We start from the raw sequence: 22,908 nt of genomic DNA on the forward strand, positions 1-22,908 counted from the left end.
GATTACCCTGGTTAGTGTGGGTGGGCCTCGTCTAATCAGTTGAAGGCCTTAAGAAGAAACCTTGAAGAAATTTTGCCTCAAGACTGTAACATCAACTCCTGCCCGAGTTTGTAGGCTGCTGACATTCCCTACACATTTCGAACCTACCATCCCCCACAACTGTGCGAGCTAAGTCCTTAAAGTCTTAACAGGATACATACATATTCTATTGGTTGTCTTCCTCTGAACAATTGTGACCAATACAATACTTTTTTTTTTAATGTTTATTTATTTTTGAGAGAGCACAAGCGATGGAGGGGCAGAGAGAGGGAGACAAGGAATTGGAAGCAGACTCCAGGCTCTGAGCTGTCAGCACAGAGCCCCACGTGGGGCTTGAACCCACAAACTGTGAGATCATGACCTGGGCCCAAGTCGGATGCTTAACCGACCCGAGCCACCCGGGGGGCCCCAATACACCACCTTTTGTTAAAAATATGGGGTGCCCGGGTGACTCGGTCGGTTAAGCGTCCAACTCTCCGTTTCGGCTCAGGTCATGATCTCGGGCTGTGTGCAGAGCCTGCTTGGGATTCTCCCTCTCTCTCCCCCTCTCTCTCTGCCCCTCCCCTACTCACGCTGTCACTCTCTCTCTCAAAATAAATAAATACCTTTTACAAAATTAGAAAAATAATTCGGGGTGTCACAGGGGTAAACCCAGGCCTTACTGGTCAGCTTGTTGCCAAAGGGAACCGATTCCCAACTCCCAATTTGCTAATCCCACGAGCAGGGCCTGCAGCTCTCACTTGCAACGCAAGGTGGCGCTCCTGCTCTGCTCAAAAAGGTCCGGCTTCTCCGCGGCCGCCCTGCCTCCCAGCCCTTCTCCCCTCAGATTCCAAGACAACCCGATGACTCAGCAACGGGAATGAGGAATCGTAAAACTTGGACGAAGGATACTGCCTACGTGCCCAGTGTTCACAGGCTTGCCGTCACCACCAACTGGAAAAAAAATAAACTTTTTAGAGCACCTGCTTATTGTTCTAGGTTTTCTGTCTTTTCAAGTCTTTGGGATTGTCCTCTCCTCTGGGGACATGAGCCACTGTCCCCCAAGGACGCAGCATGCCTATCTACCCGTGTGTCTGTGCACACGGGGCATGACTCTTCCCGATCATCCCCGGGTGTCAGCCCTCCCCTGTCCTGCCAGAGGATTCTGTGCCTGTCCTGCAAACCCCTCGGTTAACCCTGCTGGTGGTCAGGGCCGGATACCCTGTCATTAGGTCGTGTACTTGACCGCAGAGCTCAAAACATTTTCACAGCATAGGCTTGCTTAATCCTTACGATATTTTGTAAGGAAAGTCTGAGATGACTTTACTGAAATTTCTGCTTCGTGTCTGTGTGGAAACGGAACTGGATATGTGGAGCGATCCTGCAGGGGTGACCCAGGAATTCAGAATTCGAATGAGGGACAATTGGGGCACCTGGGTGGCTCGGTGGGTTAAGCGTCCAACTTCGGCTCAGGTCATGATTTCACCATCCGTGAGTTCGAGCCCCGCGTCGGGCCCTGTGCTGACAGGTCGGAGCCTGGAGCCTGCTTGAGATTCTGTGTCTCCCTCTCTCTCTGCCCCTTCCCTGCTCACACTCTGCCTCTCTCTCTCTCTCTCTCTCTCTCTCTCTCTCAAAAGATAAATAAACATTAAAAAAAATTTTTTAAAGAATCAGGGACAAATGACCTTCCATCAGGGGTGGCTAGCTTCTAAATCTCCTCCCCACCCCCGCTCCCCACTAATCCTTTCCTCTTACACATGGTAGAAAATAAACTGCTTCACTCTATTTAACTATGTATTTTCCACACTTGCATGAACATAGGTGACTTTTCTTTTCGCGGTGCCCTTCCATAATTGCTGGAATAATACTCCCTGGAATGGCCTTTTGGAAATGCTGAAAACAATTATCATCTCTTTGCAGCATAGAGCTGGGAGTGTAGGGCAATGCCTCTCAACTGAGAGGAGTTCTAAAGTTCACAGAACTTGTTTTCTCAGAGTTGGTTGAATTTTTGGGGTCTCCTAGGGCATCTCGATGGTTGACAAAAGCCAAGGCCGGTGGCGGTTTTCCAAGACTGAGATTATGGAATAGGGTCGATTAAATAGTACTCTCTCCTACTTCCGATGGACCCATCCCACCCTTTCAAACAGCACAGGCATCTCTCTACTCAAGGCCTCTCTGTTGGCATCAGTGGGGACCTCCCTTTCCTAGTCTTTCGGCTGTGTATTTAGGCCACCTTCAGCCTCTTGCGAGACAAGTTGAAAGACAAATTGAGAACAAGGATATTCCTAAAAAACGGCTCAGTTCTGGGACGCCTGGGTGGCTCAGTCCATTGAGCATCTGACTTCGGCTCAGGTCATGATCTCGCAGCTCGGGAGTTTGAGCCCCACATCGGGCTCTGTGCTGGCAGCTCAGAGCCTGGAGTCTGCTTTGGATTCTGTCTCTCTCTCTCTCTCTCTCTCTCTCTCTCTCTGCCCCTCCTCTGCTCATGCTCTGTCTCTCTCTCTCAAAAGTATAAATAAACATTAAAGATAAATAAATAATAAACAAATAGATAAATAAATAAACAAACTGCTCAGTTCTTCGTGTCTCCCCAAACCAAAGCCATAACCCCGGGGAAGTCATCCTTTTTTCTGCAGTGATAAAAGTCTAACTCTCCCTAAGAACACACCCTTCATCCCTTTGATTTGTCCAAAAGAGTGGGCAGCTTTGTACCAGATCCAGGCTTGTGACACTGTCCCTGCTAATCTTCCTAGTCCTAGGAGCTGGGACGGGGCACGAGCTTACGTGGACGTGTTTTGGGAGCCAGAGACCTTACAGCCATGCGTGTGTGTGAGTTTGCAAACTCTGTGGAAGTCTCCCGACTCATCTCAGAAAAACATGCTGACTTAGAGGGATACATCTGCTGGGCAGCATGGCCGTCCCATGCTGGATGTTTCGTTCTGGCTTCTCCACGAGCCTTGAGAAGACTTGTCTTCGCTTCGGGGCTCGTGTAGACAACATTCATATGACGATAATAATCTTAGTTCTTCAAACAATTACACCTATTAAGCCTGAAAGGCCGGGGGACCTCATAGGATCAGCCCTCAGCCCCTTTTCTGGTAGAAACTTGATTTCTTTTGATCAGATATATTCCTTTAACAATGAATAAATTCCCCAACTCTACCCCACCCCCCAACAAAAACCCGTTATATCCACAGGACGATTAGCACCTGCGTCTAGAGACGATCCTACCCAAATACTTCTTCCTTCCTGAAGCTCGGGGTCCAAAGCAGATGAAAGACACTCCTTTGTGAAGATTTTAAGAGGTGAGAATCCAATTAACTTGAATGACTTGAGTTCTATCCAGCTGAGCTATGGAGAAAGAAACTCATCTCTTAAAGAGTTCACTTTGGCCTGCCTCTTCCGGGAAGCCCTCCTGACTACCACTCTAGACAGCTCCTAGGTAAACTCCTCTCTGAGCCCTTAACACCAGGCATAGATCTCCATTCACCGGTGCGTGTGGCACAGAGTCGTGATGCCCTGCTCCTCGGCACAAGGTCTAGGAGTCATTCACCCTGGCGGGTCTGGCGCATAATGGTTTACTAAACTAAACTGAACCTTCTAGGCCAAGGATTCTGGGGATTCAAGGATGGGAGAGGACAGACGCTGCCCATAGAGTTCATCTAGGCAACCCGTCGCCCTCCCGACTCAGCCTGCATCTGACGGTGGACGTGGCTCCTTCCCCCACCTTCAGTGCGTAATGAGCTGTTCATTCTTACGGTGGCGAGACGACCAGGAGGACTGAGTATAGTCTGCGCCCACCATCCCCGTGACAGTTAGAGGCTGTCTTTGTTGGGCCGTCTGGGCTCTCACCGACCTTCCAGCTGCTACCCTGTCCACGGCAAAACATCACAAGAAACCGCGCAGCCTGTGAATCGGGAGCCTAATGCTAAGCATCTGGCCTGTGAAGTTGGAATGTTCAGTAGACAAGGGCCACAATAATGGGACCAGCCCCGCAGCCGTCTGTACGCAAGATGGTGGGTGGGGACTCCCACGTGGACCAGGGTGGAGGTTCTAGAGGAATAAGTGATATGTTGGAGCCCAGTGAGATCATCTCAAGAGAGACGATTGCATATCTGTCTTTTCAGTTCCATCTACAGTGGAATTAAAATCTATCACAGACTATTACGTCACACAAACTGGCCACTGCGACCAGCTAGGGCTGTTTTCACTTTCAAGAGAGCTCTCCGTTAGACGTTGACCAGCACACCCCTGGGAGAAACACGCTTTCATCTTGATCAGGACCCTCTGATGTTTGCACAATTATAGATAAAGGTCGGAGTTCTGTCCCAATCCACTTCTGGGCTCGATAACTGCCCGAATATGACAACCCACATTAAACAGATTCCCTTGACGTTGCATCGGCAGCTGGCAATCCTTTCTCCTTACATATTTACGTCAAATCTCGTGGAGAATACTTCCATGTTTGCACACATATTTTTAAGCCGCAGTCACACAATACCATCAACACTCACATCAGGCACCGCGCTCAAACAAGTTAATAATCTATGGCAAATGGATGGAGAGAAGGGCAGCGTTTCTAACTTCAACATCTTGCCAGAAATAAATAAGTCACGTTTTTTAATTGAATCGGATCCCCATCTTGAGAGAAGTTCACGATTTCTGTTGGTTCGCAAGAATGTAAGGGGGCAGCATTTCTTGATTTGCAAGTCTAGCTTTCAGAAGCTGTCATATGGAACTCAACGATTCAGGCAGTTCTGCCACGGCCAACTTCTGAGTTGTCACCCCACGTCCATTCTCTGCCATGAAGCCATTCTCAACACCGTGCATCCCAGAAGATCATTTGTTCTCTGCCAGTCTCCCAGCATTCATAATAATCGTAGGCTTTGACCAAAAAAAAAAAACTCCAAACGCTGTGTTAAGAGGGTGAGATTGAGATCCATCGCAAGTATCTTTGAAAGGCCAGTGGGAGAGAATCATTCTTCTAGTGCCTGTTGTCTATTTGCTTATCTTCGAGTCACCGCTCACTCTCCGAGGGGTCACGTGCAAGTCTCTGAGCTTCCCTGGGAGGGGACGATGGCTCCATCCAGCTGTGGAACCCTACCTCATCAGTCACCCGAGAGTCACTCCCCGAGGACATTGCAGAGACCTTCTGGGAATCGCCATCTGTAAAGCTCCTGGGCAGATTCTCCAGCCATTCCAAGGATGCAAAGGGTGAGCCTTGCTTTCGCGGGCTCTTGCTGTCCACGGAACACGCCTGGCACTCTCCCCACAGTGAAGAGAGAGTACGATGTCCTCTTTGGATTACTTTCCCTTAGCAGAGACACCCCTTCTCGAGGGTGTGGTCCCTTAGCGAATCACCTGGAGATTCACAGCTGTTTATACCACCGGCAGCAACCCAGGGACAGATCTCCTGCCAGGATTCCCAAGCTCTTGGCTCATCATCCTGATTGGGGAGCAGTCCAGTTTGGATTGGTTTATCGGAACATGGCGTTCGTGCAGAAGAGATCCTAGTTTAGTTTTCTAACCATGGTTTTTTTTCTTTTAATGTTTATGTTTTGAAAGAGAGAGAGAGAGAGAGAGAGAGAGAGAGTGGGGGAGGGGCAGAGAGAGAAGGAGACACAGAATCCGAAGCAGGCTCCGGGCTCCGAGCTGTCAGCACAGAGCCCGACGTGGGGCTGGAGCCCACAGACTGAGATCATGACCTGAGCCGAAGTCAGACGCTGAACTGACTGAGCCACGCAGACACCCCGTTCACATTTTTGCTACGTTCTAAGCACTATACTCGGTGCCTTACGTAGACTTTCTCATAAAACCCTTTCAAAAACTCTTCGGGAAGCTACCATTATTGTCCTCAAAGCTGAGAAAACTTTGCAAAAGCTTAGTGGGATTAAGCAATTTATACAAGGTCACATAGTAAGTTTTTGGTCTCTCTCCATTTCTAAAAACAAAACCAAAAAACATAAAAAAAAAAAAAAAACAGAAGAAAAAAATACACAACAAAACTCTATCTGGTAAGTCAAGTCTTTAAAACCCTGAAGAGGAAAAGGAAAAAAATATAATTCCGACACTTCCTCGATTGCCCTTCAACACAAGGGTGTTAAGGGCTGGTTGAATGAGTACGATCTTAGCGCCTTTAGGGGTTTTCTGGTTGAGACACCTTCCCTCACAATTCCTGAAGCATGGACTGATGTCATCAACCGATTCTGAAAGTAAATTATGGTCTAAGTGGGTTTACAGTGGTTCTTGGTCTCACCTCTCAGGCTGGTACAATCTTCTGCCAGAACACAGGAGGGTCGGGGGTTCGAGACAGAAGCAGAATAGAAAAGATCAGAAACCTTCTGTTCCTCCCAAATTGACTTAGACCACCTTCCTGGTGTGGCCCTCTTGGCTCGTCTGGGAGGTCCCAGCAATCAGAGCCCTCGGCGTCCTGCTGACTCCAAAAGAGACACTCCTATTACCGTCACTAACACTCCCATGCACCCCCACTCAGGCTACACCCTCTGAAGATCATCTGATCATCTCCTGAAGATCACTTCCAGGGCTCCAGAGTGAAGCACCCTTGAGTTGTATGTCCTACATGGGTAAATGAAGATGATACAGAGAACAAATGAGGGTGTATCACGGAAGAGAATCTGCCTTCTCTTTTCTCCTGAAAATAGAAATTCACAGTCAAGGTTCTACAGTGTAAAAACCCGGCATTTAAGGACGCCTGGCTGGCTTAGCAAGTGGAGTGTGCAACTCTTGATCTCGGGGTTGTAGATTCGAGCCCCACGTTGGGCACAGAGATTACTTGAATATAAAATCTTTTAACAAGAGAAAAAGAAGAGAAAAATCGTAGATGTGACTTAGAAACAGAGCCTTAACACTGACTGGCCGGCGAGAAGCCGGGGCTCAGCTTATATTTGTTTTCATATTCCCCAGAACCTAGGAAGGTCTCAATAAATATTAAATGATACACACAAAGATAAGATGCAAATCCATTCTGGATTCATGCCTCCTACAACTGCCAGAAACAAGCACCTGCCTTCCTTCATGCTGAGCCTGCATCAGCATAAGGCTCTTTCTGAAATATTATCCCCATTCCACACATAGATCTTGGCCGACAAATTAAAAGGATCGTCATGGGAATGAATCACAGCCAACCCACTATTATATATTTAATGTCCAGAGCCTTGTGGGTACATAAGCCTCTTAGAAGTGAGTTAGGATCTTCACTAGGCATTAGCAGAGAAGCACAGATGGGTAGGCACCCAATCTGCATAACACTGACTGACGTTTGTGGGATGCTTTAACGTTAACACAGTCCAGAATTCCATGGAAATGACAGCTTATCTTCTTTTTTTAGGTGATGAAGATCTAGGACATTCTCTGCCATGCATACCTACAGACTATTAATACTGAGGGAGTCTTATATCTCACTGGGTCACCCTCCAGAGGAAGGAGACCCTCCTTCCGTGTGTCCGGCAGCCTGGCCTCCTTCTTCTGGTCTCTTGTACTGTGTTGGTCTGCTCGTGTTCATCACAGAGCCGATCTATACCAAGACCCCACTGTGCGGGTCTCGTATAACCAGTTACCACTAGGTTATACTGTGATAAAAACCTCTTGGTGTTTTAGAGCCACACAGAACATATGGTAAGAGTGGATTGAGTCTCTAGGCTGCTCCCCAATTACACCGCCCGTTACTGACCTAAGCAATGGGACGAAGGAAGAGTGGGGTGAACGAAAAGGGACTGTCATCCTTGCATAAGTCCATAAATGCCCAGACGCGAGCAATCTGCTACGGACATCTACTCTGCAAACACTTAGCCCGCTTGTGATTCTCTTTGTAGCTTAGCCTCCATCTGAAGTTTTCGAACAACAGTTCCTGGAAGCCTAAGCGGCTTAACACTTCTTCAATTGTGATTCCTAAATAGAAAACATTATCCAGTGGCAGAAGTGAGTGCTATCGAATGGAGAAAAGGAAATCCAAGCAGAGCCAACGTCTCAAAGAGTCTCTTAGGAGAAAGAAGAGAGACAAAAAGAATCTCTTAAGTACACAACTATGACTTATGGCACGAATGCTTCTTGGGTGTTGAGAACTCACTCTCTAGTACCTGGAAATAAATTACTGTCATGCTGGTCGGGTCAAAGGCCAGGCTGGGGGACGGGGTAGGATGTCCACCCTCTTCTCGACTTCCCACCATATAACCCTTCTCAACCAGGTATCCCGCAGGGAATTAAGCCCTGATACCCAGAAGCATCTACTGGAGGTGATGAATCAACTTTTCTCCTTTGCATCTAGCATGGTCGTAAATCTGTACTGAAAGCATTTTCTGTAGGGATTAATGCTTTCATGGAACCCAGGCTGAAAGAGTTTGCATGCAGGGGACTAAATTTTGTTTCTTTTTTTTTTTTTTTTTTTTAATTTTTTTTTTTCAACTTTTTTTAATTTATTTTTGGGACAGAGAGAGACAGAGCATGAACGGGGGAGGGGCAGAGAGAGAGGGAGACACAGAATCGGAAACAGGCTCCAGGCTCCGAGCCATCAGCCCAGAGCCTGACGCGGGGCTCGAACTCACGGACCGCGAGATCGTGACCTGGCTGAAGTCGGACGCTTAACCGACTGCGCCACCCAGGCGCCCCTAAATTTTGTTTCTTAACAAGCATAATGTGTTCTAGGCCACCCAGTTTTTGGTCATCTGTAATGCGAGCCCTAGGAAACTAATACAACAGAGTTTTTGTAGTTTTCTATGTAAAGATATTAAAATCTTGGTTAGATACATTCCTATATTTTTACGTTTTTGATGCTAACATAAAAATATTATCTTGAGGGGCGCCTGGGTGGCTCAGTCGGTTGAGCGTCCGACTTCGGCTCAGGTCACGATCTCGCGGTCTGTGAGTTCGAGCCCCAAGTCGGGCTCTGGGCTGATGGCTCGGAGCCTGGAGCCTGCTTCCGATTCTGTGTCTCCCTCTCTCTCTGCCCCTCCCCCGTTCATGCTCTGTCTCTCTCTGTCTCAAAAATAAATAAACGTTAAAAAGAAATTTTTTTTTTAAAAATAAAAAAATATATTATCTTGAAAAAATGTATTTTCTAATTATCTGTTGGTACTACATGGAAATATAATTGATTTTCCTATACTGACCTTATATTATGTGTCTTGGCATAAATGTCTTTGGTGTGGATTTCTTTGAGGGGTGGGCTGGACTTGGTCTGCGGGATATAGCTTGCCAACTCCTGCCTGGCTAACAGATGTGACATAAACATTCAGGCCCAGTATTGCTGGATTTTCTGATTTTACAAGAGAAACTGGAAATAAGGAGTGTTCTTTAATTTGAAATCACCTGATTTTTAAAATACTTCAATAAGCACTAATTTGGTTGTGCGGGGCGGGGGGTGCTGGCTGGCTCAGCTGGTGGGTAAAGCATGTGACACTTGATCTTGGGGTTGTGAGTTCAAGCCCCACGTTGGATGTAGAGATTACTTAAAAATAAAATCTTCAAAAAAAAAATAAACACTATTTTTTTTTCACCAACGTACTGGATGAAAAAGGAAAACAGAAAGAAAAAGAATCTTCCTGGCCCCATGGACCGTGGAACATATTTGTTACATCATAAATGTGGTTCTCTTTAAAAATGTTGGGGCGCCTGGGTGGCGCAGTCGGTTAAGCGTCCGACTTCAGCCAGGTCACGATCTCGCGGTCCGTGAGTTCGAGCCCCGCGTCGGGCTCTGGGCTGATGGCCCAGAGCCTGGAGCCTGCTTCCGATTCTATGTCTCCCTCTCTCTCTGCTCCTCCCCCGTTCATGCTCTGTCTCTCTCTCTCTGTCTCAAAAATAAATAAACGTTAAAAAAAAAAAAAAAAAAAAAAAAAAAAAAAAAAAAAAAAAAGAAAAAAAAAAAAATGTAACGTACCCTTCTTTGTTTCCTTTAATGCTCTTTGCCTTGGCTTTAATATTGTCTGACACTAAGTGAAGATTCACATTTTCTTTTAACTTATATTTGCCTGGCATGCCTTCTCCCATTCTTTACGGTCAATCTCTATGAGTCACTTTATTTTAAACATATCTCTTTTCTCAGCTTATAGTTGGGTTTTACTTTGTAATCCAGCCATATTTTTTTAAATCTTGATGTGTAGCCCATTTACGGTTATTGATGTACGCAAGACGATTCATTTTAATCTGCTTCCTCTGGGATGAAAGCCTGGGCTTCTGAGGGCAAGGACTCGCCTGCAGAAGAGACCAACACTGCAGCAAAGATTGAGAACACGCATGTGGTCAAGATGGCTACATCGATAGGGCTCAATATGTGTAAACACTCCTTGGGGTGTATAACTTTTGGTGTGCTGAATATTTAAAAGATCGTTCGCATTTACCGACAGTTACATCACTGATTCCCTTGAAAGAAAACCACGGAAGAAGAAGAAGAAGAAGAAGAAGAAGAAGAAGAAGAAGAAGAAGAAGAAACTATGCTTCCCTTCCTCCTTTCTTTTTCCAACGTTCAAAGGAGCCCGAAGCCAGCCGGGTGGTGGGTTTTTACGCTCCCCCCACCTTTCTTAGCTTCTGGCTGTCGAGCAGCTGACCGTAATTTCGAGAAGTGGAGAATTCAGGCATGTGACAGTGGGGACTCACTCTGTTGCCCAAAGCAACTGGAAAACTTTGCTCTGGTTTTACAGTCCTGCCACTCAAGCTGCCAAAAGACAGAAAGGAATCGTGAGAAAATTGCCTCTGATTGTAGACCTTCTACTTCTCTGTCCTAAGCAGTGGGGGGGGGGGGGGGGGGGGGATTAATAGGGGAGAGTCGTGCCATTCCTCAATCCACTAGCCCCTCTCCTATGTCACGGGCCCTGAATTCACTTCCTTGCCCCCTGCACTGTCCAGGTCCCCTGTATAAACCCAGATGGGCTGGACTAAGGGGGGGTCTGCTGCCAGGAAATGCTGAGAAGGAACAGGAAAGCAGAGAACCTCTTGGGCAGGCTGTGGATAGGATAATGGACTCCCCAGCTGAACCTCCAGGCACCTGCGATGGAAAGAAACATCACCTCTCCTTCCACTGAAACGTAAGGGCTCAGAAGGATCCTTGCAGCCCAAGCTGGCAAGGACCCGAGGCTGTGTTTTCTCAGCCTTGAGGGCCAGCTGCGTTCTGTACAGCACAGCCCAGTGAGGCAGTGAGCCCGGTTACTTGAGCCTCTGTGAGGTCTCCTGTAAGGTTCCATTAGAAACTTCACACTGACCAGAAGGCAGTGATTCAAGTTTTAGGCTTGCAAAAGCCCTGCCCTGGGTCCTAAGGAGTATGTGTATATACATTTTAAAGTTTATTTATTTATTTTGAGAGAAAGAGAGAAAGTATGAGCAGGGGAGGGGCAGGGAGAGAGGGAGAGAGAATCCCAAGCAGGCCCTGTGCTGTCAGTGCAGAGCCCAATAAAGGATTCAAAATCATGAACCGTGAGATCATGATCTGAGTCGGAAATCAAGAGTCAGACACTTAACCAACTGAGCTGCCCAGGTGCCCCGAGACTGATTTATTTTAAAGAATTGGCTCACAGACTTGTGGAGGCTTGGAGAGTCCAGTTCAAGTCCTAAAGCAGTCTGCTGGTGAACCGGGAAGAGCCAAGGTTGCAGATGAGGTCCAAAGTCCATCTGCTGGCAGAGTTCCCTCTTGCTCCGGGAAGGTCAGCCTTTGGTTCTATTCAGGCCTTCAACTGATTAGATGAGGCCCACCCAAATTATGGAGGGCAATCTGCTTTATTCAAAGTTCTCTCCCACTCATTCCCCTGATTCTTAAACCACTAATTTCTATTTCCCAAAAATATATTTTTTGTGTGTTTATTTATTTATTTTTAGAGACAGAGAGGGGGGAGGGGAGAGAGAGAGAGAGAGAGAGAGAGAGAGAGAGAGAGAGAGAGAGAGAATTCTAACCATGCTCTGCATTCAGCACAGACCCAGACTCGGGGCTCAGATTCATGAACCATCAGATCATGACCTGAACTGAGATCAAGAGTCAGATGCTTAACCGACTGAGCCACCCAGGCGCCCCTCTCCCAAATATCTTAATGTTTTTTCTCTGCCGGGGGCCTTTGGTCACTGAAAGACTCAGCACTGTTTAACAAATCCCCAGAGATGCTTGCTCATGGAATCTTCTGCACAGGCTTCCCTCCCATTCCTGTCGGCTGCCATCTTGATGACCCTCTCTGTCCTTGTCTGTACTCTGCTCCCCCTGCTTCTACTGGCCTAGGCTCCTAGCAGACATTTACACATGCTTAAAGCCACCTGTCTCACATGCTGGACAGTCCCTCCCTCCGTGTCATTTGTCCCCTTCAGAGGAAATTAGAACGAGTACAAATAAGAACATTGATGAGCAACAAATAGCAAAGATTGAATGTAATGTTTTGTTGGCGATCACATTTCATTTCAAGTATTCCTGAGCTCCGTTTCTCTTATATTTGGCTTCCTGGTCTCTGTTATTGAGAAAACTGAGCGAGTGGCATCCCCTTCTTGGCTCCGTTCCCCCGTTCCTCCCCCTCTTTTGGCCAAGTCAGTGGAGTTTCTTTTCCAAAGCTTTTCAGGCATTTTTTTGAAAAAAGCGGATGGCAGAATGAATGGGGATTTGCTCACCAGTGGCCACCGACCGATGAACAGAAAGTGTTTCTCAAAACCAGAACATATGCAAAGATCTGTATGTGCAGATTTTTTGAATGCCTATTTTTATTTTTGAGAGAGAAAGAGGCGCAGAGGGAAAGTGGGACAAAGGATCCAAAGCAGGCTCCGTGCTGACAGCAGCGAGCCTGAGGCGGGGATTGAACTCACAAACAGGGAGATCGTGACCTGAGCCAAAGTCGGACGCTCAACCGACTGAGCCACCCAGGCGCCCGTGTACATGCAAGTTAATTGACCTCTAAGAGATAAACCCGATGGACATACTTACAATTTATAAAGTGGAGAAGGATCAGAAGGATCATTTCTTGAGTGCACAAGCATACAGAGTCCCACAGTGGGGACTGGGAAAATGCCCGAAAGATAAAGAAGTCTAGACACGTGGAGCTTGAGAAAACTTAGAGAACACCTTAACCCACCAACCAATGCGTAACTGAAACAGTGTGAAAGTGGCAAATAAACACCCAGAAAGGTATCAGACGCACCCCCTCCTGTTCCCCAGATACCTAATTCCTACCCAAGCTGAAGTCCCCTGGTCAAACTGTTGCGCAATCCTTACAGACGGCCCAATGCACTCCAACCTACATGCCATCACCTCCCCTCCAAACCCTTGGAGAAGCGTGCCATCACATACTCCGTCTGGCACAGGGTTGTGCTATCTAGAAAATTGGTGCAGCTTTGCTTTGCTGTTGATCAGCGTTTCCACGCTTTGTCTTTTTTTTTTTTTTTTCCCTCATTGGATTGGAACGTTCTGGAGGGTTGTGTGAACCGCTCCCTTCTCCATATCCCTCAGAGAACAGGGGGACATAACACAGGGATCACAATGATCACTCAAGAAATATGGTTGATTCGTTAAGATGTGTCCCATTTTCACCCAGGTCATCAGGAAATAACCAGAGAACACCCACCTAGTTACTCATGAAGGTAATAATAACAATAATCATATGGGCAGCTGGCAGATTCTGAGTGCTTATTCCGGGCTAAGTTGTATTTTAACCCACTCAATATTTAGCACTTACATTTTAATCCATTTAATGCTTAGTAGCAAATCCGTGAAAGAAACACGTTTCCTATCCCCATTTTACGGATGAAGAAACTGAGGCACGGTGAACCAGGTCTACAGTTAATAAGTGACGGAGCCAGTTTTGGAACCCAGATTAACTGGCTCTAGAGCCAGGACTCTTAACCACTATGCAGATTATGTCTAAACCCTTCCAGGATGCTTTAAGAACTAGTCTATGTGCCTGGCACACAGAAATAGACATGTTAATGTGTCAGATTTGAAAAGCGTGGACGATACTCCACTACATACAGCATAAACACCTCCGTCTTCCATTGGTAACCCTTCAAGATTTTTGCCAACTTAGTCTAGACCCTTCTCTCCATCTTCCCTGCTGGACCACTTACAGGACCCTGAACACTTTCAAGACTTCCCTCTTTGGCAACTATGCCTAAATCTTACCGCTGGGCGACCCCTGCACCCCAGAGCTAACTGCCCAAATTGTGGCTGCCTGATAAGACCCCACTTGGATCTGTCCTACCACACTTCACCCACTCCCTTTCCTTCCCCATCAGAATTCCCTCCCTCTCCCAATAATGAGATGGTATCTGTGACAACGTTACCCTAATGACTTGCATTCAGATAAGCTTCCACGCATGGGGTCAGAGCTGGTCAGCTGGTCCAAACTGTTGCACTAATTCTCTGGCTGGAAAGGCTCTGCAAGGCACCGATTACGTCCTACTTTCTTCAAGAGCCTCTCCCCGTGCTTCAGCCATAGGAGAAACGTATTACCTGTGAATGGCATTGACCCGGACTACCTTGACCAGACTCCATCGAAGGTTTGGGGAGACCAGCTCCCAGGGCAGGAGCCAGGGCACGGGGTGGGGGGTGGAAATTGAGCAGCTGGTAAACACGCATTTACGACACCCCCTCCGGGCACCAAGTCCTGCAAGGAGAACACCCCAGATAATGGATAGTGGAGAAGGGGCCCATCCCCACCCTCTAAAGAGGGTGTATAGGAGACAAGACCAACAAATATGTAATCAGCATAAACACGCAGGGAAAAATACAGTAATTCCAAGAGTATGTTGAGGGGGAGGAATGAATGGGTTAGGTGGGAGAAACGAACCACAAGATCACTGGGAGAGAAGACACTGGTTGTTGTGTCTCTCCCTCACCTAGTTATTAGTACCCGGAGAAGAAAGCCCCAGAGCACAGTCTGGAGCGGACCTCGAAGCGACATTCTCACTGTTGGCAAAGGCTGGGGATCAGAGCCGGGCTCTAGACTTGTTAGACCTCCCTCAGGAGCATGGGGCTGTCAATATCCACCAGCCTACCACGTGAGAGTCGCCTATCATCTCCGGCAATCCACCCCGGGCTCCCTCCCTCTATGGTTCTTTCCAGGACATTCTCGTAGCTGCCTGCTGTTCTTGGAAGGAAAGAAAATCCAACGCCGAATATATCTTAGCTGTGGATGACTGTCCACCTCTTGAGCTCCTTGCTAGGAAGAAATCGTCGTGTGTAACATGGAGACCCAGCTGGCCGTTCGCTACCTCACAAAGTCGGTGGGCGCCCCCCCCCCCCAAAGAGAGAGATGCTCAATGACAAAGGAAGGTTAGGAGATGCCACGCTGGCTTCCCCCCAAGTTACAATCATTGGTGATTACGTGAAAAAAGGAACCTTTCCGCTAATAAGCTGTCTTCCCCGTAATCATTTATAGTCACTATTTTTACATAAATCTCACAAAATGTCACTGTATATGAAAGAATGAAAGATGCTTATTAACTTCTTCTTGCAATGTCATCTTAACGGACTCGAAAAATCAGCAGGCTCTCCCTCGTATATTTGACTAGCCCAAGAATTCTCAGGTGATACAGCTTGGCAGTGTTTCAGCGTGGCCCCAAAACCTGGAAAAATCTGTTCTCCAACCATACCCCTGAGCAGCTTTGCAAAAGCTATGTATAATCCCCTAAGGATCTAGGATTCCTGTTTCTGAAATAAGTTCGCGAATTAAACTTTTAGGGGGCACTGCCTTGTGAGTTCATAGTTTCAATATCATGCTGTGGCTGTTTCTATGACCATCCATGCTGTAGACTGTGCTTCCCTCCCCCGATTTATATAGGAGATCCTAATGCCCCAGGTGACGGTATTAGGAGGTGGGGTCCTTTGGGAGGCGGTGAGGACAGGAGGGTTGAGCCCTCGTGAAAGGGATTAGTGCTTTGCAAAAAAAAAAAAAAAAAAAAAAGACCACACAGGTCTCCTTTGCCCCCTCTGTTGGGTGAGGATACAGCAAAAACACAACCAGCTAGGGGCGCCTGGGTGGCTCAGTCGGTTAAGCGGCCGACTTCGGCTCAGGTCATGATCTCGCGGTCCGTGGGTTCGAGCCCCGCGTCGGGCTCTGTGCTGACGGCTCAGAGCCTGGAGCCTGTTTCCGATTCTGTGTCTCCCTCTCTCTCTGACCCTCCCCCGTTCATGCTCTGTCTCTCTCTGTCTCAAAAATAAATTAAAAAATGTTAAAAAAAAAAAAAAAAAAAAGACAACCAGCTAGGACCCGAAAAGTGTCCCTCACTAGTCACTGAATCTGCCAGTGCCTTGATCTTGGGCTTCCTAGCCTCCAGAAAGAAATAATTGTTTATAAATCCCCCACCCCATGGTATTCTGTGATAAAATCAGCAAAGTTTTCTAGCAGAGGCTTGTTAATGTTTTATCAGCAACAGTAGGATAGAACGCAAGTGTCCCCAATGGCACATAGGACCTGGGTTCCTATCCTGGACTCACCACTAACCAGTTATGCGGCGATAACATGAGCTCCCTGACTCATGTCATGTCATGAGCTCCCGTCGGCTCCCTGACTTCAGCTTCTCCCGTGTTTGGAAGGGAGGTTACTATAGATCCCACACAGAATCGTGGAGGAGATCACATGGGAAAATGTCCAAGGGTCTCTTTTGTGAAGGAAGGGATGTATGCACGTGAAGCACGGTGCTGATGCTCAGATTTTTTACCCTCCCCGTGGTCACAGGGGACGGGCCACCAGATTGGAGAGGGTCGTAAAATCCAAATCGAGGCTTCCACACAATTCCACCACGTTCATCAAAACGTCACGGTGTGGCTGGGGCGCCTGGGTGGTTCGGTCACTCGAGCGTCCTGCTCTTGGTTTCAGCTCAGGTCATGCTCTCTGAGTTCATGGGTTTGAGCCCCATGTTGGGCTGTGGGCTGCCAGTGCAAAGCCTGCTTGGGATCCTCTCTCTCCCTCTCTCTCTGCTCCTCCTCTGCTTGTACTCTCTCTCTCTCTCTCTCTCTCTCTCTCTCAAAATAAATAAACTTTTTAAAAAATGTCATAGCATGTGGCATTTGACCATTGAGCTTTCAACCCTGGAAATGTACTTTGGTTAAACCGAAAGGGTGAAAGATCCTTGGATAATATATGTGCCCTCGTTCTTCTTCTTATGAGTACTTCCCTCTGTATCAAAGCAGCTAAGCTTTTAAAACGTCTTCCTTAAGGAACAAGGGCAAACTGTAACCCTCTTCCGTGTTCATTTGTCCTTCGGACATCATGTGAGATCAGCACTTTTTCATACGTGTAGGATGGGCTCATGGGCCATCTGAGGGAATCCAGATAAATACCTGCACTCCCAATGCACGATGTATAAAACACTTAGAACAATGCCCGGAACAGGGGAAGCATCATGGACGTGAGTAGCTTTTATGGGATCTGTGCGGAGTGAAGTGGACTCGACTAGCACCTTGGAATTCTGACCTCCTTCGAAGCCCTTCCAGAAAGTCTAGGGGGTCCCCTAGTGCAAACAGACTTGCCCAGCAACCTTCCAGACCTCGGACACACCCTTCAATACCAGGGTAAATACAGTATCATTTACCAAATTCGGACCTGGATGAATTACAGTAGGTCCCTGCTGGGAGACAGCGCGGCACATGAAGCCAAGCTTTTGGAGTCAGACCGACCCTGAATCAAACCCAAGCGCAGACCCTTCCTAAGTCTGGGACTCTGAGTAGGTTGCTTGACCTGAGCCTCACTTTCCCTGTTATTCCGAACCAAGAAGATTTTTATGTTACCAAGTACTTACACATAATTTACTAAGTACTTAACAAATATCAACTTAGTTAATTCTCTGTACAAGTCTATGATGTAGGTACTATACTAGCCTCACTCTATAGAGGAGGCCATCGAGGCACAGAGTGGTCAAGTAACGTGCTTGACAAGGTCACACGGCTAGTTAGTGTCAGAGACAAGATTCCAAACCAGGCATTCTGGCCACCGAATCCACCAACCTATCCACTCTTGAATAGTCAAGCAAGAAAGCATTTGTTATACTTTTGCTAAAATGGAAATTTTATCCATAAAAGTAGTAAGAATCCCTTGTACCCAAGCACTCAGCTTCGACAGTTATCAACATGCCACTGTTCTAAACAAACAAACAAAAAAAAACCTTTCTCATTTGTATTTTCTTTAAGTTGCGATAAAAAAACGTTTTGTCGTTCTCTCTGATCTTGTTTACCCCACTGGCTACATTTAGGTAATTGCCTTTGGTTTTCTTGCACAACCATAAAAATACGATGGTGGGTCCTTTCCTTTGCACCGTACTTTTACAACGCCATTTTGCGTATTGCTTTGTACACTTGACTGAGTACTTTGACTTATTTCATTGAGTTTTTCAGCAACCATTTTTTTTTTTTTTTAATTTGGATTCAACTTAGTTAACATATAGTGTACTATTGGTTTCAGGAGCAGAATTTAGTGATTCATCACTTACATATGACACCCAGTGCTCATCCCAACAAGTGTCCTCCTTAATGCATCACCCATTTAACCCTCCCCCCCACCCATCTCCACTCCAGCGACTCTCAGTTTATTCTCTGTATTTAAGAGTCTCTTATGGTTTGCCTCTCTCTGTTTTTATCTCATTTTGTTTTTCCTTCTAGTCCCCTGATGTTTATCTGTTTTGTTTCTTAAATTCCACATATGAGTGGATATCATATGATATTTATCTTTCTCTGATTGACTTATTTTGCTTAGCATAATACCCTCCAGTTCCATCCACATAGTTGCAAATGGCAAGACTTTATTCTTTTTGGTCGCCGAGTAATATTCCATGGTGTCTGTATACCACACCTTCTTTTCCCATTCGTCCGTGAGATTGCTTTTTTTTTTTTAATTTTTTTTCCAACTTTTTAAATTTATTTTTGGGACAGAGAGAGACAGAGCATGAACGGGGGAGGGGCAGAGAGAGGGAGACACAGAATCGGAAACAGGCTCCAGCCTCCGAGCCATCAGCCCAGAGCCTGATGCGGGGCTGGAACTCACAGACCGCGAGATCGTGACCTGGCTGAAGTCGGACGCTTAACCGACTGCGCCACCCAGGCGCCCCGAGATTGCTTTGATCGCATCTTACAAATGGTCAGATGAAGCCCAGAGAGCTTAAGGAATCCTCTCAAGGTCACATGCCTAGGAAACGATGGCATCTATTAAAATAAAATTTGAATTTTAAGGTTTCTAATTGACTTATTCTCTGGATATCAACATACATGGGAAAAACAGTGGATTCTGGAATTCAGTAGACTTTGGCACAAATCCTCATTCCTCCTCTTATGTACGACTTTGCACCAGTGACTCTGATCTCCAACTCCTCATTATTCAAACAGGCAGGTCATACTTACATCACAAGTTTTCGCAGTAAGTGCGTTTTAAATAACTATGTAATTAATTACACTTTCAATTATTACATTTTTCAAAATATTATATTATGGATACACCCATGCATACTGTGTATCATCTGGTATGTATGCGTGTTATCAATATCTGCACATATGGAAGTATGCGTGTGTGTGTGTGTGTGTGTGTGTGTGTGATCCAGTACTGTGACTGTTTCACACAGACGCCCATTAAAGGTAAGTTCCCCTTTTCCCTTCTGGATAAGATCAGTTAGAAGAAAAATCACTCAGCAGTTGCCTGTGATACTTCCAGATCTCCCCAAACCTTTTCAGTGTGAAGACATTCACCGGGATCCCTGGGTGTTTTTATTCTTTCCCCAGATTGTCTACTTGTCTGGTTCTCCATTGCCTTATCACACGGAGACGTCCCAGACTTGTTCTATTACATAATGAAAGAAACCCCGCTACTTTGGACTTGGTGCAAAGCCCGCTGCAATGCTCGCATTCAATATGCTTTGGTTGAATGACTAAACACATGAATGAGGTTATCTAGGCATCTAGAGAAGTATACGAGCTAAGAAATTCGTGAGGATTCTTTTCTCTACATAGGTGAAGTCATTTCCATTGGAGCTAATAGTTTCTTTCAAGCAGTACTACTTGGGAAACCCATTTTAATGCATAGAGAGGAATAATATTGAATCTTCGTATTGATCATCTTATACAAGGAGCTATTTTTTAAGTAGAAGAAAAATTTACTCTTTTAGTTTAAGCGTCTCTCATTCTCTTTATTCTCTTTTTTTAATATTTATTTATTTATTCATTTATTTATTTTGAGAAAGAGAGAGAGAGAGCATGAGTGGGGGAAGACAGACAGAAAAAGAGAGAGAGAGAGAGAGAGAGAGAATCCCATGCAGGTTCCATACTGTCAGCGCAGAGCCCAATGTGGGGCTCGAACTCACCAACCATGAGATCCTGACATGTGCCAAAATCTAGAGTTGGATGCTTAACCGACTGAGCCACCCAGGGGCCCAATCTCTCTCTTTTTTTGTTTGTCTGTTTATTTATTTATTTTGAGAGAAAGAGGGAAAGAATGTGAGTAGGGGAGGGGCAGAGAGAGGGAGAGAGAGAATCCCAAGGAGGCTTTGCACTGTCATCACAGAGCCCGACGTGGGGCTCTGTCTCACAAACCATGAGATCATGACCTGAGCCAAAATCAAGAGTCGGACGCTTAACTGACTGAGCCCCAGGTGCCCCTGTTCTCTCTCTTTTTAAAAATAAAAAGGATGGAGGCAAACATCAGCCTTTCTCTGTCCACATAATTACGACTCTTGAGTTTGTGAATTACATGAAGCCGTGTCATGCCTAATGCTTTCTGTTTAAATCGGAATCCATTTCTCTACCAAGATAAGAACCAATGATCCCCAACTTACGCCTGTAGGACCAGTCCACGGGCAGAGGGCATCATCTCGCGGGACGGATGTGTGCGCTCTTGTAGACCCCACACTCGTAGCTGCTTCCCCAGTTGAGCAACGGCTGCTCTGTAAACCTCTTCTCAGGGGGTCCTTCCGTAGTCTCTTAGCACCCGGTGCCCCGTGGAAAAGCGGTGTCTCCTCCAGCATCCTTCTGCCTGTTCCTCCCTGAAGAAGGCTGGAGTCCCACAAAGCTCCAGTTCGGAACCTCTCCACGGATGGAGCATCTTTGGGGAGAGAAAGAAATATGGTGCCAGATAAGCATGGCCTCAAGGCACAAGGGTGCACTGGGGGTGGGGGAGGGAAGGGGACGCGGGTGGCCTTCCTATGCATAGCTGAAATGGTGAATTTGGAATTAAGACACCAAAATTCTAGGTCCAGTTCTATCATTAACTGAAAACTTCCTCCTCTGTATTTAGAAAAAAAAAAAAAAAATCTTCTAACCCCAGGGTTTTAAGCGACATCGGAGGGAGTCACCACCACCTGGTGCAGTAGGCTTAGGTTTCTTGGGTTGTTTCAACAGCCTGATGCGGACAGTTGGAGATGAAGTAAGATGACACGGACCAGGCCTGGTCTCGTTATTTCACTGCTTGGAGCCTTCGCGCCCTGTCACAGAGGGTCATGTCCTGACTTTGCATATTTCTGAAAGGCTGAGCTTCCTGATGAGAAGTTTGCTTCCATCTCTAGTGTCTTCAGATGCTGTGATTATGGTGATGGGTTGAGGCCAGTGGTTATTTGGTAACCGCTGGAAGCCAGAAGCTGCCCTAGAGCTAACCCGGTGAGGCCCTTCTCCCTCACTCTGCGACTGGAGAACGGGGCGAAAACCTTCAAATAGCAACAACCGGGTACATCGGAGGAGTGGCTGATCATAATGGGTGCTTGGGTGGATGCATAATGGCTGCATGATGGGTGCAGGTGCTCCCTGGTAAGCAGCCAGCGGAAACTCCCGGGGCATCTGGTGGCAAGAAACAGAAACTCACTCCAGCTAGCTCACAAAGTGGGGAAAGGATTTGAGGGTGTCCACGGGCATTGCTTGCCATCTGTGAAACATGACCCCCATCCCCGGGGCGCGGGTACTGAGCCTGGGGCGCCATCAGGAACTCGGGCAACTGCTCTCTGTACCCCCCTTGGCGGGGTCGTGTGTGACATTGTTTTTGCTGCACTGCCTCACGGCCCTTGTTTTGGGGCCAGCTTCTTTTTTTTTTTTTTTTTTTTTTTTTGAAACAGAGAGAGACAGAGCATGAACGGGGGAGGGGCAGAGAGAGAGGGAGACACAGAATCGGAAGCAGGCCCCAGGCTCTGAGCCGTCAGCCCAGAGCCCGACGCGGGGCTCGAACTCACGGACCGCGAGATCGTGACCTGAGCTGAAGTCGGAGGCTTAACCGACTGAGCCACCCAGGCGCCTCTTAGGGCCAGCTTCTGTAGTCACTCACTCACCTGCGCGGCACCTCATGACTCACATCTCGAGCTGCAGCGCGTGACCTTTCCGTTCCCCCAACCAGGGCTAACTGCTTCCGTTTCTGCGCCTCAGTTTCCAATTTCTAACGGTTATTTATTATTGAGAGACAGAGAGAGAGAGAGATAGAGCATGAGGATGGGGAGGGCCTGAGAGAGAGGGAGACACAGAATCTGAGGCGGGCTCCAGGCGCCGAGCTGTCCGCCCAGAGCCCGACGCGGGGCTCGAACTCGCGCACCGCGAGATCAGGACCTGAGCCGAAGTCGGACGCCTAACCAGAGGAGCCACCCAGGCGCCCCTCCAATTTCTAAAGCTCTCTGAGATTACCCATCTAATTTGGCTGTCTCCCCACAACCTGAACCCGATCAAAATGACCACATCAAAGGGTGGTCTTCTCTCATGTATACACAGTCTCTGGGTTGTAACTCACTAATTTAAACACTGCACACAGCAAAATATAAACAGGTGTGCTCAAGGCGTGTTTAAAGTGTAGTTTATTACGCAGAATATATGTTCATTTTAGAGAAATTAGAAAGCACAAAGGAGGATATAAATAACCCATAATCTAGGAAATTCTATGTATCTCCTTTGCATGTGTAAATACAGATACTATTTTTACAACATGAAATTACATTACGCTTATTGTTTTGTGACCTCTTGTTACTCAA

The 22,908-nt window shown here is 46.9% G+C and overlaps 1 long non-coding RNA gene across 1 annotated transcript; it reads right to left on the reverse strand.

The window, feature by feature from the left end:
- Positions 1-7,760: 7,760 nt before the first annotated feature.
- On the reverse strand, positions 7,761-22,416 carry LOC131497798 (uncharacterized). The gene is made up of 3 exons (XR_009255163.1): positions 22,222-22,416; positions 20,746-21,011; positions 7,761-8,015 (listed from the first exon to the last, which is right to left on the reverse strand). It is a non-coding gene; the product is annotated as an uncharacterized LOC131497798 (long non-coding RNA).
- Positions 22,417-22,908: the final 492 nt, after the last annotated feature.

The sequence above is a fragment of the Neofelis nebulosa genome, chromosome 16, assembly GCF_028018385.1.
Source record: "Neofelis nebulosa isolate mNeoNeb1 chromosome 16, mNeoNeb1.pri, whole genome shotgun sequence".
In the NCBI taxonomy this organism is placed as follows: Eukaryota; Metazoa; Chordata; class Mammalia; order Carnivora; family Felidae; genus Neofelis; species Neofelis nebulosa.